The following is a 12,283-nucleotide window of genomic DNA, read 5'->3' as shown; positions in this document are numbered from 1 at the left end:
TCAATCATTGTACTGTTTTATTTTCATTACTCTATGCTAAAGAAGAAGAAGAAGTAGTAATAGAATAAAAACAAAACAATTTGTGTTCTGTCATCTGTCATTCTACTGTTGAGTTTCAGGCTGTTTGTTTTGAGTGAATTTTAGTTCATTTTTATGCCATGAAATATGGGAAGAGTCAAGAATACAAAACAAAATGTTGCTAGAAGAAATAAGGACAATATTGCAAAGCGGTATGAGGTGCAACCTGCAACCTACGTCACCGACCGAACTCTGTTTTATTTTACAATTTATATATATATATTTGTATTTTATTGAACACTGACATAATAATATGACCTAATATTGATGTATAATACAACCTTTTGACCTAATATATTGTGTAAATTTATTTCAGAACAATAAACTAAAAAATATACGTGATATATTAGTGTTGAACCTACGTTTACTTTCATTGCAGTTTTCCAAAAGTTTGAATTTCCATAAATTTTCAGACAAAAATCGATATATCTTGGGAACTAATTGAGATAGAAAGTTCATATTTTTACCACATATTAAGTAGATCTTTTTCTAAATATTTAGGTAGAATTAGATTTGTAGGTATATATGATGAATAGAAACATAATTTTATATACATGCATGTTTTTTTTAAGTCTAAAGTTTACTAAATTATTTTATTAAAACGAATAATGCTACCATGATAAATCTACCTGAATATTTAGATTAGATCCATATCTTCAAAATTAGACCATGAGTAGCGCAATATGTTGGATAGTTTCTTAGATATATCAATTTTAAATATGGTCTGAAAAACGCGAAAAAACCCCCGTTTTTATTCGCCGTAGGCTGTATGTGACAACTATTTGGCCGTTTTATATTTTTGTATTTTTTGTTAGCCTACTACACACTAGAAAAAAATGGTTAAGCTATTTTTATTGTGTATTTTAAAAAAAGTATGTTTTCAGTGGTGAATCCCCTTAATATGGTAGAAATTACTCGAACATGAAATCCCGGCACCCTGACAGATAATGGCTCAGACAGCCATAATCCTAATAATTTTTTGATTACACCTAGACATACTAGGTGCATTTTGTACTGGGTTAAAATTTGGAATTTCTGTCAAAATTGAAGTACCAACACGGAAGTCTTCATCCTTTTGAGACATAAAATCCTCATCACTCCTGAGAATAATTTCTTTTGAAAAGGAAAACAAGTTCTTCGTTCCACATAGTCACCTTCGATTGTACATTTAGTACAACTACTGTTACCCGTATGCCCTTTTATATGCAGAACAAATCAAATCAAAATATGTTAATTCCAAAAGATATATGATTAAATTTACAAATTACAGAAGGTTTAACTGGGGAATATTCCCCCCAAAGACTATAGGTCTGTACTGAAATAATCGAAAAAAAATCATTTTTACCATTTAAAATAACTTTAATTTAGACTTTCCGTCAGAATACATAATGCAGCCAATGTTCCTAGGCACTTATCAAATTATTTAAATATAAGGAGAACGCAACAGCCTCTCAGCAGTCTCCCAGCCAATGCGGTATAACCGCCGACTCACCCTTCGTTTGGAAACAGCCACACTGCCACTCTCTCTCTTTCTTTAATTCCTCGGGGAAGTTTCTAGAGATAATTTGAGCAAGATAAAATGAGTTAACAAGTTCCGAACTATGACTTAGCCTAGGGGTGTCTCGTTGTGTAGTTATGTCGTATATCAGACAAAATTTCGGTCTTGTTAATTTTGATTATAATAATACAGTTTTTTAATATATAACTGCCTAACATTTAACACTGGACATTCGGCATACAGAGCTTCGGTATGATTACGGTACAAACTATAGGCATAGATTTTGTTTTACTAATATTGACAGTTAAAGAATTGTGATCAAACCAATCTTTTACGCCTGCTGACCTCGGATGCGTTCGAATAAGCTTCATCCCAAGTGCAGCCATAACAAACCACGGCCGTGTCATCAGCAAACAAAATTATTTTACCTTTTGGTTCAAGTTTAGAGATATTATTAATATAATATATTAAAAATAAGAGTGGCTCTAGTGTACTCCCCTGTACAACTCCATAAGGTACCTCGATAAAATCACTAATACATATTCCCTTAATGGAAACCATTTGTCGTCTATTTTGAAAATAACTCTTAAACCACTCTAATGATTTATTTTTTACGCCAACCATGTCTAACTTGAAAATTAGCTTAGATCTCTCAACTGAGTCAAAAGCTTTAGCTAAGTCTAAAAAGGTGACCAGAATACGTCTCTTTTCAGTGATTTGGCTTGAGATAGATTTTGTTATATCAAATAGCGCATTTGAAGTGTTTTCATCTAATCAATAATAATAATAATACTTTATTTTCCACCATTTACAAACAAATACAAAACAATATATATTCTTTGGAATTACACTGACCAAAAACCAGTAGCTGGTCAGCGTAACAAAAACAAAACAATTTACAAAAATAGAATAAAATAGCCCTTTCCTAATAAAAACAATATTTCAACCAACAAACTGCTCTCCACGACGTCTACATGTGATTCAAACGTCCAGAGGCATATAATGAGAAACAGTACACATTTATACACACATACACATAGTATACATAAATATACAATACAATTATACAAACTTGCCATTCACTAACCTATATTCACAATAAATCTGATATATTAATTAAAAGTTTGGCTAATACCAATTACAAGGAAAATGACAAAAAGTTGTAATAATGGTAAAATAAAATAAATTCAGAATTTAGTATACTATTTCAAAACATTTGTTAAATCACCAAGTAAGATTAAGATGTATCAAAAGCCAAGCTTTCAGCATTTTAGAAAAACAGTTCAAGATATTGCATGATTTTATTTCGCTTTGAATCTGATTAAAAAGCTTCGGACCTATATAATGAATGGATTTCCTAAAAGATTCTTTGTTTACTTTCGGTATTCTGAAATTTCTGTTATCTATACTCCTAGTCCTGTGCAACAAATCATTTGTTCCAACATTTCCACCGCGCAAATAAAAAATTCGTAATACTTTATACACATACAAATGTTCTACCGGCAAGATTTTTAAACTGATCATACGGTGGGAAAGCACTTTCTCTTCTATTTTTGTTCAATATTATACGAATCAAGTAGTTTTGTGTTGTTTTTAATTTATTGATTAAATACTTGTATGTAACTCCCCAGCGATGTACAGCATACTGCAATCTTGATTGTATTGGGGCAAAGTATAATGTTCGCATCAAGTTCGTATCACAAAAATTTCTGAGAAAATAAAAAATTATAATCGTAGATCTTAATTTGCTATGCAAATCCGTGATATGATTCTCTCAAATTAATTTATTATCCATGGTAACGCCGAGATATTTAAAAATGTTTACTTTCTCTACACATTGACAGTTACACAGATCTGGGGTACAATTTGTTCTGTGGTATTTTAATTGTAATGGGAAATAAAAATCTCTAAATCCAAAATTCATATATTTGGTTTTTGTAACGTTAACCCGCATATCATTTTTAAAGCACCAATTTTTTAAGAGATTTAGGTCACAACTTATCTGATCGTATAATACTGCAACCTCCGCTTAAGAATATGACAAAGCAACACCATCCGCAAAAGCATTTACTTTACCGAAAAATTTACTTTCTAATAAATCATTTATAAAGACCAAAAATAGCGTTGCTGACAAAACCGATCCTTGGGGTACTCCCGACTTCACTGTTAGAGGGGAGCTTAGACAGTCTTTAATACGTAGCCTACTAGCTGTATTCTGTTTACCAGAAAACTTTCAAACCAGTTTAACGCCACACCTCTAACTCCCACCTTTTCTGGTTTTTTTAATAATATAGTATGGTTAACTAAGTCAAAAGCTTTTCTAAAATCAATAAATAATACTGTTGTTTTCTGATTTTCATTAACACTACTGTAAATACGATCTGTTATATTAGTAATGGCTTCTTCGGTGGATTTACTTGTCCTAAAACCGTACCGGCTCTCGTTAAAAAGTTCATATTTCCAAGATAATTAGTAAGCCTTTTTTATCATTAGTTTTTCAAAAATTTTTAGAAAACACGGATAATCAACTTGTAGGTCTGAGACTGTCTAGATTTATAGAACCTTTGTTTTTATATATTGGAACAACTTAATCTCAATTTTCTGGAAAAAACGCCGGAATTAAAACTAAAATTAATTATATGAGTCAGAATTGGAGCAATATTAACAGAAATCTTCTTAATCAGTGTAACAGTAAAAGAGTCAAACCCGGACGATCTTTTGTTTTTTAGGTGTAAGATGGTATCAATTACTTCACTTTCTGTGACCGGCAATATAAAAAATGAATGAACACTAGCTAATGCCGAAGAGGTGGGTCGACAGTTGTTACCGTCATGCGGGCGCACCTGGCATTGACCTCGGTCCACCACCTAGACACCACACTGCACAGCGATAAGATATATCTCTTGAGCAACAATACTCGGTTCCTCAATTATCTCACCGTCGTCCAGCTCAATCTTACCCACACCTTTCTTAGTACTGGTACCCGTAATGCTATTAATAACTTTCTATTGCTGTGTAGGATCATCGTTACAGTTCCCGATTTTGTTAGCGTAATATTGGTGTTTGGCTTGGTCAATCTCATTCCTCAAATTGTCACCAAATTGTTAATAATAGTCTTTAAAATTGTTATCATATGGTTTTCTCTTATACTTCCTATAGAGCATTTTTCTTTTGTCAATTTTCCTTAAAATTATATTTGTTATCCAAGGGCTAATTAACCTGGCTTTCTCGTATTTTGATGTAATATCGACTTTTTTCTTACAGCTACTTACAATGCATAACAAAATATTATGGAATTTTTCATACCATTCATTGACGTTAGTACATGTAAAACAATCCATCCAAAGTTAATTTTTAACATATTTTTCACCATTTTGGTGTCTACAAAGTACTTGTCTTCTATCTCACTAGCTCTCTTACTAAGTACATCTGACCTAATGTCAGCTTCAAAACTTAGATCTAATACACAATGATCCGTCAGATAAATATCAAAAATAGAGCTTTTGAAATACATAGTTTTAAGATTCCTAATAAAAATATGATCAATACAGCTATCGGATACCAATCTTGTAGGCGCGTTTATAAGTGAGACAAAACCATTACTAACCATTGTATTCTTATATGCAAGGGACTTCACCGAGTCTTTTAAAATATCTAGATTGATGTCACCAATATATATAGTATTACATTTTATTTCTAAACCCATACTGAGTTCCTGGATTAATATTCTGCTGGTCGAAATAGTTAGTCGGTTTTAAACACTTCTCCATGACTTTGGAAAGAGAGATTAGAAAGGGAGATATGTCTATAATCAGTAAATGTGTGTTTTTTTACCCGGATTTAAATATAGGTACCACCTTTGCAATTTTGAAAGCGTTTGGAAATATTCCAGTTCGAATGCTAAGGTTTATAATGTGTAAAAGAGGTTGAGATAAGCAATAAATGTAACCTTTAATCATTTTAGTTCGAATTAAGTCCCACCCAGGTGCGGATCCACCTTTCATTGCAGTTATTACACTAATAAGTTCTTGCTGAGTGACAGGCCGCGGCTCAAATACAGCACCCACGGCGTGGGCCACTGACGGCCGAAAACCCTTTAGAAAAGGAGGGCAATTTTCAAGCGTTGCTCGGGTACAGATCAAACTAACGGTCGGGAAATGCACCAGAAAAACTCTACTGATTAGAAGTTCGGCTACTTTGGATTTCACTGATTGAGGTATTTATGAATGAGTTATAATGACGATTTTTGTATCATTACACTATAGACGAGTATATTATCGGCCTATTTATCGGAAAAATAAAAAAATCACTTTCGGTCGGAAATAAAATACACCTGAAAAACTCTAATGATTAGAACTTCAACTACTTCGGACTTCGGTTAACTGCGTTTACACCGGAAATTGCCAACCAAAAATTGCCAACTCCGATTGCCAACGCTAGTTGCCGATGGAAGTTTGCAATTTGTATCTGCAACCATGAACACAGTTTGCTCAATAACTGTAACTTGCAACCAAAAAGTTACTTTTATAAAGTAATAGAATGACAGTATATAGAATGTCGAGTGCGGAAGAGGTTGTACTTGCTGCGGCAGCGTGTGTTGTTCTATGTAAATTGAGAAGACGGATAAGACTTGGGTTCGACTTTCATTGCAGGCAAGAGCAAGAGCGATCTATTGAGTGACTTAAATAGGGATGATACAGATCCTTTGACGGGAGAATTAAGATGCAGTATAAAAAAACTGTTTAAGAATGTCGAGCAACGATTTTGAATGTTTAATTGTTGGTATTGGACACATAATTAGAAAAAAGGATACTAACTACAGGAAAACAATTCCAGTGCGTGAAAGGTAAGCTATAACTTTGCGATTTTTGGCAACTGGCGACTCTTATACAAGCATCGGTTATTTGTTTAAAGTTTCAAAAAGTGCGATATCTCTCTTTGTGCCAGATGTTTGTGAGGCTTTGATATGTTTCCTGAAGTATAACATACAGGTGAGTAAATGTTAAATACCTATCGACCACGTGGAGCCGATAGGTGGCAGGGGTAGCGGGGTTTGTTGCAGACTCAAGTCGCCGCTCAATTTGGCACTGCAACTCGTATTGCCGACCGAGGTTGGCAACCGCTTTTGATCTTTACCGATTTCAGTCGGAAAAACCAAATTTTGGTTGCCAACTCGTAAAATCGGTCTGCAACTACAGTTGGCAATGCGAGTTGCAGTTGTTTTAAGGCGTTCGACTAAAAATTGCCGATAAAAGTCTGTAATCATTGGTTGCCAACTCCGGTGTAAACGCGGCTTTATTGAGGTATACGTGATATTTTTTATTGAGTTAGGACGACGATTTTTGTTATCATTAAACTGTACTCGGCTACCTATATACTTATGAAAAAAATCACTTCCGGTCGGTAAATACCGAAGAAAAGCTATCTATAGATTCAAGTTTTGACGATTTTGGATTTCACAGGTTGAGTGGTTGAGATAAAAGTGGTACTTAGAATTATGTTAGGACGTTGACTTTATATATTAATTCAACGCCGACTAATACATATATAATTATCGAGAAAAGAACAATAAAACACTTCCGGTCGGAAAATACCGAGGAAAAGCTCTACTGATTGAGATTTTGACGATTTTGGATTTCACTGGTTGATATAAAAGTGGTAGCCTACTTATAATTATGTTAGGACATTGATTTTAGGTATTAATTCAACGCCGACTAATACTTATATAATTATCGAGAGAAAAAAAACAAAAATAATCACTTCCTATCGGAATATACTAAGGAAAATGAAATAATACCTAAGTCAGTGAAATCCAAAGTAGTCGGAACTTCTTATCTGTAGAGTTTTTCCAATGTATTATCCGACCGGAAGTGATTTTTTTTCAAATTTTTCTTTGATAATGATATAGGTATTAGTCGGCGTTCAATTGATACCTAAAATCAACGTCCTAAAATATTTCTAAGTACCACTTTTACCCCAACCACTCAACCAGTGAAATCCAAAATCGTCAAAATCTCAATCAGTAGAGCTTTTTTCTTTGTATTATCCGAACGGAAGTGATTTGTTTCAATTTTTTCTTTGATAATTATATAGGTATTAGTCGGCGTTCAATTGATACCTAAAATCAACGTCCTAACATATTTCTAAGTACCACTTTTACCCCAACCACTCAACCAGTGAAATCCAACATCGTCAAAATCTCAATCAGTAGAGCTTTTCCTCGGTATTTGCCGACCGAAAGCGTTTTATTGTTTTTTTTTCTCGATAATTATATATGTATTAGTTGGCGTTGAATTAATATCTAAAATCAACGTCCTAACATAATTCTAAGTACAGTACCACTTTTACCCAACCACTCAACCATTGAAATCCAAAATCGACCGGAAGTGATTTTTTCTCGATAATTATATAAGTACAGTGTACAGTTTCATGATAACAAAAATCGTCGTCCTAACTCAATCGAAAACACCACGTTTACCTCAATCACTGAAGTCCAAATTAGTTGAAGTTCTAATCGGTAGAGTTTTTCAAGTGTATTTTCCGACTGAAAGTAATTGTTTATATTTTTTTCGATAATTATATACACGTCTACAGTTTGATGAAACCTAAAATCAACGTCGTAACTTAATTCTAAGCAGTCATTATACGTCCCCAAGACGAATTTGAACAAACCGCGCCCTATATAAATGCCGTGATTATACTACACTATCCAAAAGGCCGAGCCCAAAAGTATCATTTGATACTTTATGGTTTAAACGAAAGGACAATTATATTTTTAACATCGGTCACTTTAATCAATTAAATCAATCAATTTAATGTTTGTAGACAAGAGTAATGATAACCTTTCCCCTTTTCTCCTGCTCCATGCTTTATTTTTTTATATATCTTAAACTTTCGGGGGGTCCGGGCCCCCTGGACCCCCCCCCCTTCACTACGCCACTAACCAGAGCCTTGTGAAATGGTTGGTGGCAGTGACGGCGAGTCAGACAATGTCCTTCACCAAGTAACTGTGCAACAAACAATACCGCGCCGCCGGTGGCCAGGTGTCTCTTCCCTGGTCTCGTACATTCAACTTCATTGAACCAATATATAGTAAAATAATTAATATATATATATATAATAATATATATTAATATAATTATATATATATATATAATTACAGTTAATTACAATGACAGAACGTGTGTAAGTTGAGGTACTGCGTATTTTTACCGAGCGCGACCGGCAGAGCGAATTAATTGGTTAGAAGATAATTAGCTATTTAATAATTTTTAAGGTATACTAATAACTTTTAACATAGACATGCAAAAATATCGATTGATTTATACCGTTTGGGATATGAAAAATCTCATATAACTGTTTTTCAACGAAAATATATACTTTCAAATGCAAGTGAAAATATAATACTGGTATGTAGTTTGTAGCAAAAAACCTTAAATTCATTAACTTGTAAAACTTATACAAGCATTAGAAATTAAATGGACAATAAACATACTAATAGTATCAAAATATGGCAGTCACGATTACCGTATATTAAATTAAGTAACGTCTCTAATTTTGTTAATAATGTAACGTAAATAAAAAATAAATATTGTGGCGAATTAGGTACAAGTTATTGTATTTTTCCTTTTAGTTTATATTAGCATGATTAAGAGTAGAAGATTACAGATTTTGTATTTACATGAATCAACCTATGCATAATATGATTAAAAGTAATGTATGAAAAACCTACGATAATTAATTGCACTCGAATAAACGTAAATATTTAACTTAGTTTATTCAGAAGCTGAAATTATATATATATATATAACAATAATACAGTAATATTTCAACCAAATATCCTAACCATTGTTGTCCAGAATATTAGGAGTACACTATGAAACAAATAAACCGAATTACTATGTTATCAAGATATGTGTTACACGAAAATATATCAAGAAACACGTCTACACAAAAAAGGAAAACACTGGCAAAATAATCCGTTAAACGAGGTGGTCTCCTGCGTTTCTACGTCCGTCCACACTCAAGTTTTAAAATTCCATCCAACTATTGTCTGTTTTACTGAGTATTGGTTGAGTAAATCTTGTAAAAATTATCTGGATACTTTTGCAGGATATGAGGTTGCAGCGTTTTATGGCCGAGAACACGCATCTAGGGGTGGTTCTTGCATACTGGTGAATCAAGGTAATAATAATAATAATAATAATAATGTTTTATTGCTTGAACATATTACATGTTATGCAATCGTCAAATAACTGAATTAAGCTAAAAATTTTTCACTCATACTTGCATCAAAATCCCTTTCTAACATTACAGTTTTGACGTTCACTCTCTCCCAGTTCATTCGAATTGTTCCACCCTTTCCCCAGTCAGTAAGCCAATTGTTATGTCTCCCAGTTGTGTGCCATGAACTCGTCCGTACTGTAAAATGCGTAAGTGGTCAGTGTTGTTTTTAGACGAGTCTTAAATGCCTTCACATTGGGGGCACGTTTAATCGAGCTTGGCAATTTGTTGACCAATCGAACTCCTGCCTGAGAAGGCAGTCGTTCATGAGCTACCGTTCTATGTCTCACAGATCGGTAGTCGTCCCTGCCTCTCGTTGCATAAGGGTGTATGTCACTACCTCTTATTGGTCCTCCGCATTTGGACTTGAAAAAAATGCAGGTTTCCAATATGTAGAGGCAAGGAAATGTCAGCAGTTTTCAGGTTTTTATGAAAGCTGGTCTGCACGACTCTCCTCCGTTTCAGTTTTGCAATTGTTGGACTGCTTTTTTTTGAAGGATGAAAATTCTGGAAAAGTTTGCGTTTGTGCAACCTCCCCACAAAGCCACTCCCGTAGGAGAGGTGCGGGTAGATTAGTCCGTAATATGCCGTCATCAGTACCTGGGTTGGGCAGTATTCGGACAGTTTCCGCAAGACATAAATGCCTGAGGATAGCTTTGAACAAACATGATCTACATGAGGAATCCCAAGTTCAAACCTCGATCTAGGTGTATTCCTAGGAATTTCATAGCGTAGACTTCAGTGATTTCAGTTTCATCCAACATGACTGTTGGGACTATAATCTGAATCTGTTTGTCCGCAAACTGAATTTGATGAAAGATGATTTCGATGGGTTTGTTTTCAGATTGAGCTCGTTGAAGTGTTGAACTAAATTGTTTAGCTCAATGAAAGACATTTTTTCGAGCGCCTCTTGTGATTCTGAGTTGAGATAGAGAGTCGTGTCATCTGCGTATTGGACGAGCCGCCCTTGTTGCACAGATGAGCCAAACCTCATTGACCGTAGATCAAAAAGAGAAAAGGGCTGAGTATTGAGCCTTGAGGAACTCCATAGTTCAGCCCCAGCTCCTCCGATCTAACGCCTGGAAATGCCTACGAATTGTGTTCGATTACTAAGATACGATTCCAAGCCACTTGAGTGACCTTCCTCGTATCCCGTAATACTCCAGTTTATGAGTGAGGATTTGGTGGTCGACACAGTCAAAAGCTTTTGATAAGTCAAGGAGAATATACTCAAAGTTATTCCCTCGACCTTCAATTCCCTCTACCCACAGCATCGACTAAAACGGGCGACTGCGTCTACTGTCGATTTACCGCTTTCGGAATCCAAAATTGGTTTGCAGATAGCAGGTGGTGCTTATCCAGAAAATTTAGACATCGGGAAAGAAAAAAGCTTCTCTCAAAGATTTTGCTGAAAAAAAACCGGCAGCATTGAGATTGGGCGGTAATTTTGAATAGAGAAAGGGTCGCCCTTCTTGAAGATTGGCCTGCCTTTGGCCTTTTTGAGAGAGGAGGGAAAGGTTCCAGCGTGAAAAGAGAGGTTAATGAGGATGTTCAAGTGGCCCCAATAAATGCTTTTAGAACACTGTTGTAGGAGCCACGTTGACACGTGATTCGAGTCATTTGACCGTTTTGTTGGAAGATCTCTTATCACTCTGGCAATCTCCTCCTCTGATAATACCGGGACCAGTGCCCATTGAAGCCACCGGGCTCGGTACTAAGGGGGGAGCAGGATGACTATGTGGTGGACGAAGTCCTTGGTCAGCTCCAACCCGAGGAAAAGAATTTGTTAAACTCATCAGCTATCCTTGAAGGGTCGTTGATGAGTTTATTTTTTATGTGCAGTTCAATTGGTTTGTCAGTCAGTGGTTTTTTATTGTTAATGATGGCCCATGCGGTTTTTTTGAAACGTTTTTTGACGTGAGCAATGCTTTGTTTACATCGTAAGCTTTTGCAGCCTTGATGACTTTTTTATAAATCCGTTTGTAATTTTGAAAAAATGTTTTGAATTTCCTCGTTGGTTGTGTGCTTGTTAGTTTCTGAGAAAAAGAGGAGTCTTTCTCTAGAAACCAGGATACCTTTGTAATCCATGTGCACTTCCTTTTTTTGCGTTTTTGTTGGGTATTCCTTAGGGGACAGCTCACGTCTAAATTGAAATTGAAGGTGTTTTCAAATGTTTGGTATTGCAGCTCAAGGGAGTCTTCAAAATTAGAAAGCTCCAACTCTCTTTTTTCAAAAGAAAGTTGAGTAAAGCTATGTTTGCGGGCCTTATGTCTCTAGTTGTTTTCTTTTCGACTGGATTCCTTGTAGCTTCATGACCATTGACGATGACCTGTTGGGCCATAGTGGTCTGAAATGGCTGTGTCAACCACCAATACATCAATGTCTGTCATGTTTGTGACGACATTGTCGATCGCAGTCTCCGAA

Source organism: Homalodisca vitripennis, chromosome 1, assembly GCF_021130785.1.
Source record: "Homalodisca vitripennis isolate AUS2020 chromosome 1, UT_GWSS_2.1, whole genome shotgun sequence".
Classification (NCBI taxonomy): domain Eukaryota; kingdom Metazoa; phylum Arthropoda; class Insecta; order Hemiptera; family Cicadellidae; genus Homalodisca; species Homalodisca vitripennis.
This window is presented reverse-complemented; position numbering follows the sequence as displayed.